The sequence below is a fragment of the Monodelphis domestica genome, chromosome 1 (assembly GCF_027887165.1).
Source record: "Monodelphis domestica isolate mMonDom1 chromosome 1, mMonDom1.pri, whole genome shotgun sequence".
Lineage (NCBI taxonomy): Eukaryota > Metazoa > Chordata > Mammalia > Didelphimorphia > Didelphidae > Monodelphis > Monodelphis domestica.
Window position 1 is genome coordinate 722,357,541 of NC_077227.1, and position 6,046 is coordinate 722,363,586.

Consider the following 6,046-nt stretch of genomic DNA (forward strand, 5'->3'; position numbering starts at 1 on the left):
GGGGTCCAATAAGGACTGTTTGTTGTTGAATGACTGAACTGAAGTTCAGCTCCCTCTATGACCAGAAAAGATAGTCCACTTATCTGACTGTGAATTCAAATATTATAAAGTTTAGTAATCAGTTGGGATTGGAGTTTTTTCCTCAGCTTCAGAGTTGAGGCCAGGCCCAGAGGCTGGAGTAGGGATTCTCCCACTCCCTCTACTCTATATCAGTCCTGCTTTGTCTAATTCAGAATCTTAGCAGTAGATAGAAAGCAAACAAGAACAGGTCTAATCTTCAGAAGTAATTGGGCCTGAATCTTAGGGCTGAACCAAGAAGAGGCCGCACACCACACCAGACTGGGCTGAACAAGCTCTTCTCTCCTCCAACACCAGGAAGGAACTCTCCAAACCCGGCAGGAAGGAAGTGCTAGTCACAAGATCCAACTGCCACTCCCAGTTGCCCCTTCCCCCATCAACTGTCAGTCTAGTTTCCTTTCCACACCCTATAACTCATCATTTATTTGATATCAAAGAAGTCATATCAGAGAGAAACTTTATTAATGTAATAAAGATGTTCCCTTGAAGGCCAGACAACTGGGGCTTTTTCTTGACAAGAAGATCAGGTCTTATCATATCTCTTTCTATAAGGCAGATTACATATCCCTTTGTTCTATATATGGTAATAATGAGGATAGCCAGTTATTTTGTAGCTTCAGAGTCAAACAGTCAGTTAATTGAAAGGAAAAATACAACATTTGGTTATTTGGTTCCTAATTTAATAAAAGATTAGGGATTTTCCAGTTTGTGAGGTCAAGAGTAAATATGTGTGGTTCCTTGAATACAGAAAAAGAAGTGTTCCATTCTCCCCAAGGTGCTGTAAGAAAATCAAAGGAACATGGAAAAAAAACAATGAATTGATTGGAATGGGAATAGTTTTCAGATAAAGCATATGAATTGCTTGAGATATATCCTAATCTTCCCAATTCCCTCACTGTTTACTCACTTAGATATTTCAGGAGGAAGTGTGTTTCTGGAATTAGCCAAAACTCCAGTTTTCCCTGCCATCTTAAAACTCACTTTCCCTCAACCCACTCAATTTCTAAACCTTTGACACTACAAAGAAGCTGCTATAAATATTTTTGTACATTTAGGGCCTTTTTCTTTCTATTTGATTTTTTTGAGAATACTGAGGAGTTGCTAGGTCAAAGGGTTTTATAGCCCTTTATCATATTTGTTCCAATTTGTTTTCCAAGTATAATAAAAAGATAATCTGGAGATATTTCTAGTTGTAATAAAAGAGATACTCTGGAGTAACTAGAGAGATATTAGGGGAAACTTGTGAGTGCCTAATTGTAATGGAGATAGAGATACTTCTGAAAGATAGAGAGATTTCTAGAGAGGATACTCTGGGGTTGCCTATGGATCACTACTAGATGGCTAATTGATTAATATTTTTCCTACCCTCCTCCTCCCTCAATACCTCCCTTTACCACCGTCTTCTGAAACCTTTGGCTTTGCCCCTCCCCCCTGAGTAGACTATGAGGTTTATGAGGAAAAAGTCTTTTCTCTTCCTTTCTCAAGTAAGGGGATTTATTGGGAACAACAGGATGGAGGACTGAGGTAAGATGAGGTGAGAGGGATGGGGTTATCCCTAATCTATAAAGAGGGTTAGGAGGATTTTGAGAAATGTCAGTCCTGTCACAGCTGTGACACAAAGTCTGTCATGAAGTCAAGACGGACATTTGATTTTCTTCTGTCTTCTTCTAATCAGCCCAGTATATAACAGTCAATCACCAACATCAGCCACACCAAAGCCTCAGCCTAGGTCAGAAGCCAAGGCACCCTCTCCCTTGGTCAGAAGCCCAGGACAGAAGCTAACAAGGGTCTTGTTCAGAGCTTCTTCCCTAAATGTTCATTATCCCTTTTTGATAATGTTCCAGTCTTTCTTTCTTGCAACTCCACAGCTGTTCTCCAACAGCTCTAAGCTGTCCCCCAACAGTTCTAATCTGTCCCCTATTGTGACTCCGTAGATGTCCCCGGCACCCTCAAAATTTGTATCTTTGGGTTTAGCAAATACTAGATTTTTATTGTCATTATTTCTGTATATTATGTACCCAATTTATTCCATTGATCAACCATTGAATTTGTTAGCCTTTACCAGATTATTTTGATGATTACTCCTTTTAAAAATAGTTTTAAATCTGTTTGTGCTAGGCTGCCTTCCTTCATATTTCTTTTATTGATTTCTTTGATATTCCTGAGCTTTTGTTTATCCTGATAATGTTAATTTTCCTAGTTTTATGAAAAAAAAAGTTCTTTAATGGCACTAATTAAACATAATTTAGGCACAATTGCCATTTTTTTTTACATTGGCTCAGCTTACCCACAAGCAATTAATGTCTCTCCAGTTGTTTACATCTGTCTTTATTTGTGAGAAAAAGTGTTTTATAATTATGTTCATATAATTCCTGGGTGGGTCTGAGAAGGTAGACTCCCAAGTATTTTGTGCTGTGTGTGATTTTAATTTTTTTCTTTATAAAGATATTTTATTAATTACATGTAATAACAATTTTATACATAAGTTTTCCAAAGTTATATGATCCAAATTGTCTCCTTCCTTCCCTCCCTTCCCTTCTCCTTTCCAGAACTGGCAAGCAATTTGATCTGAGTTATACCATGTATTGTCATGAAGAATATATTTCCATATTATTCATTTTTAAGAGAATAATCATATAAAACCAAAACCCCAAAATAAAAACCCAAATAAAATGAAGTGAAAAATCATATGCTTTGATCTCCATTCCCACTCCAACAGTTCTTTCCCTGGAGGTAGATAGCATTCTTTGTCCTAAGTCCCTCAGAATTATCCTGGATCATTGTATTGCTGTTAGTAGGAAAGTCTATCATATTTTATTTTCCCACAATATTTCAGTTAATGTGTATAATGTTCTCATGGTTCTGCTTATTTCACTCTGCATCAGTTCATGTAGGTCTTTCCAGCTCTTTCTGAAATCATCCTTTTCATCATTTCTTATATTACAATATAATTCCATCACCATTATATACCACAATTTGTTCAGCCATTCCCCAATTGATGGACATCCCTTCAATTTCCAATTCTTTGCCACCACAAAAAGGGCTAATATATTTTTGTACAATTCAGGCTTTTTCTCTCTCCCTTTCTCTCTCTCTCTCTCTCTCTCTCTCTCTCTCTCTCTCTCTCTCTCTCTCTCTCTCTCTCTCTTTCCCTTTCTTTCTCTCCTTTCCACATGCATATAAAATTATGTTTACATTGTAGTCTACTATACGTGCAATTAATATGTCTAAAAATGGATTTACCTTAATTAAAAATTTAAAAAATCTTATTGCTAAATAATGCTATCATCAGTGCCTTCAGTCAGTAGTAATCTTTTTGCTAGTGAGCTAGCCTCATTGTTGATGGCTGCTGACTGATCAGGGTGGTACTTGCTGAAGGTTGGGGTAATTGGGGCAATTTCTTAAAATAAAACAACCCAGCATCTAATAGTACTGTAGATTTGAGTAGGTCACTGGGACTGGGACTACCTACTTATTTTTGGAAACTCTGACCTTCTTAATGCAGATCAAGATGGCATTTGCTTTTTTGGCTACTTATATCCCACTGATGCATTTTCAGCTTGTAGCATACTAAAACTACTTAGTATTTTTCAGAACTGTTATTGATCTAAGCTTCCTCCATCTTGTATCATTTGTATACACGGGCAAGAGATTTCATTTTTCCATTTTCAATGCCGTCTTTCTGGATTCAATCCAGTGTTGGCTTTCCTTACTTTTGTGTCATCTGCAGAATTAATGAGCATACTATGTCTTTATCCAATTCATTAATAAAAATATGAACATAGAGACAAACAAAGGTCCTGGGTCCTGCACTGGGCAATCTCCTGCCACACTGACATGGAATCATTAATAACTCTTCTCTGTATTTACCATTTAACTGGTTCTGCATCCATTTGATTGTGTTATGAATTAATCCATATTTTTCCCTCTTCTCCATAAGAGTATGAGACACTTTTTCAAAAACTTTACTCAAGGTATAGATAAACCTTATCCTCAGCATTCTTCTTGTCTATTTGGAAGTCTTGTCAAAAAAGGAAATGAAGGGAGGCAGCTAGGTGGCTCAGTGGATTGAGAGCCAGGCCTAAAGACAGGAGGTCCCAGGTTCAATTCTGGCCTCAGATAATTTCTAGCTGGGTGACCCTGGGCAAATCACTTAACCCCTATTGCCTAGCCCTACCCACTCTTCTGCCTTGGAACCAATACACAGTATTGATTTCAAAAAAGAAGATAAGAGTTTAAAAAAGGAAATGAAGATTTCAGAAAAAGCTAGAAAAACTAAATCAACTGATGCAGAGTGAAGGAAGCAGAACCAGGAGAACATTGTACATAGTAACAGCAATATTGTATGATGATCAATTGTGAATGACTTAGTTACTCTCAGGAATACAATGGTCCAGGACAGTTCTGAAGGACTTATGACAAAGAATGCTATCCACCTCCAGAGAAAGAGCTAGTAAGAGTCAGAATGCAGATGCAAATATATAATTTGTTCACTTTATTCATGTTTTTATTTTGGGGTTTTGGTTTTATATGAGTATTCTCTTACCACAATGAACAATGTAAAAATTTGTTTTGCATGATAATACATGATAATACAAGGTCAAAGCACTTGCCATCTCTAGTGGGGATTGGGAAAGGAAGGAGGGGGATATTTTGTATTTTATAACTTCAGAAAATGAATGTGAAAATTTATTACATGTAATTGGGGAAATAAAATATCTTTTTAAATTAAAAAAAAAGGAAATGAATTTAATCTGTCATCATTTATTTTATTAAACCATTACCTTATGTCTTAGAATCAATACTGTGATTCTAAGGTAGAAGAGTAGGAAGGGATAGGCAATGGGGGTTAAGTGACTTGCCCAGGGTCACCCAGCTAGGAAGTATCCGAGGCCAAATTTGAACCTAGGACCTCCCATCTGTAGGCCTGGCTCTCCAATGAGCACCCAGCTGCCCCTCTGTCATCATTTATTCTTGTCGAAGCTATGAGGAACAGGTCCTGATAAGATGGTAGACTCCTCTCACAAGCCCATATAATGGAGTGGAAAGCCATATCACCCAAGTTTTAATCGAAATAAGTTGTTTTATATTCCTGACTAAAACTTCCATTTCCCTGAAATTATATCAGCATATTATAATGAGGTTGAGAGTCATAGGCTGCCCATTCTAAGGTTTACTTAAATTGGCCATTTTCAAAAAAAGCTAATTGGCTATGTAAATGAATAGACTAGAAAAACACTACTCTTTGATTGGCTAAAGCTTATATGAATAATTAGGGGAATGAGGTGTTATAAATTATACATTCTGATTAGTTAGTTCTCCTGCCCAGATTGTAACTCTGATAACTGAATGAGACCATTTTGCAGTAAGGACTAGGATAAAGAGGAGTCTATGAGCTCCCATGCTTTGCACTTGCTGGTTATAAACCTACTTTCTGCTTCTGAGTGGCATTCTTATGAAAATGCAATAATAAGCCTTTGGCACTCTGCCACAGAGTTGAAGATTATTTTGGAGAAAGAGGACATTACTCTCAATACCATGTGGATTCTTTGTGTTCAGTGCTTCCTTTTCTACATGGTTGACACCCACCTCTTTAATGATCCATTCTAGAATATTCTCAAGAATCAAAATAAAACTGACTGGAAAATAGTTTGTATGCTCTGTTCTCTTATACTTTTGAAAAAATGAAAAATTGTTTGCCTTTTTAAAAATTTTGTTATGCTCTCATATTCCATGATATTTTAGATATCTCTAACAATAACTGTATAATTCATTTGGGCAAAATAACTTGAATTAATGAAGGGCATCTAAGTACTTTCTCATTTTTAAAGAGAAGTCACTGGATCATTTCTGAAATTTCCATCATAGAGGTCATTCTCCATTGGAGAGAAAACAGAATAATAATAATTGAGTATTCCACTGCATTGTCAGTTATCATTCTATCTCTGTTTTGATCTTCTTTCTCCCA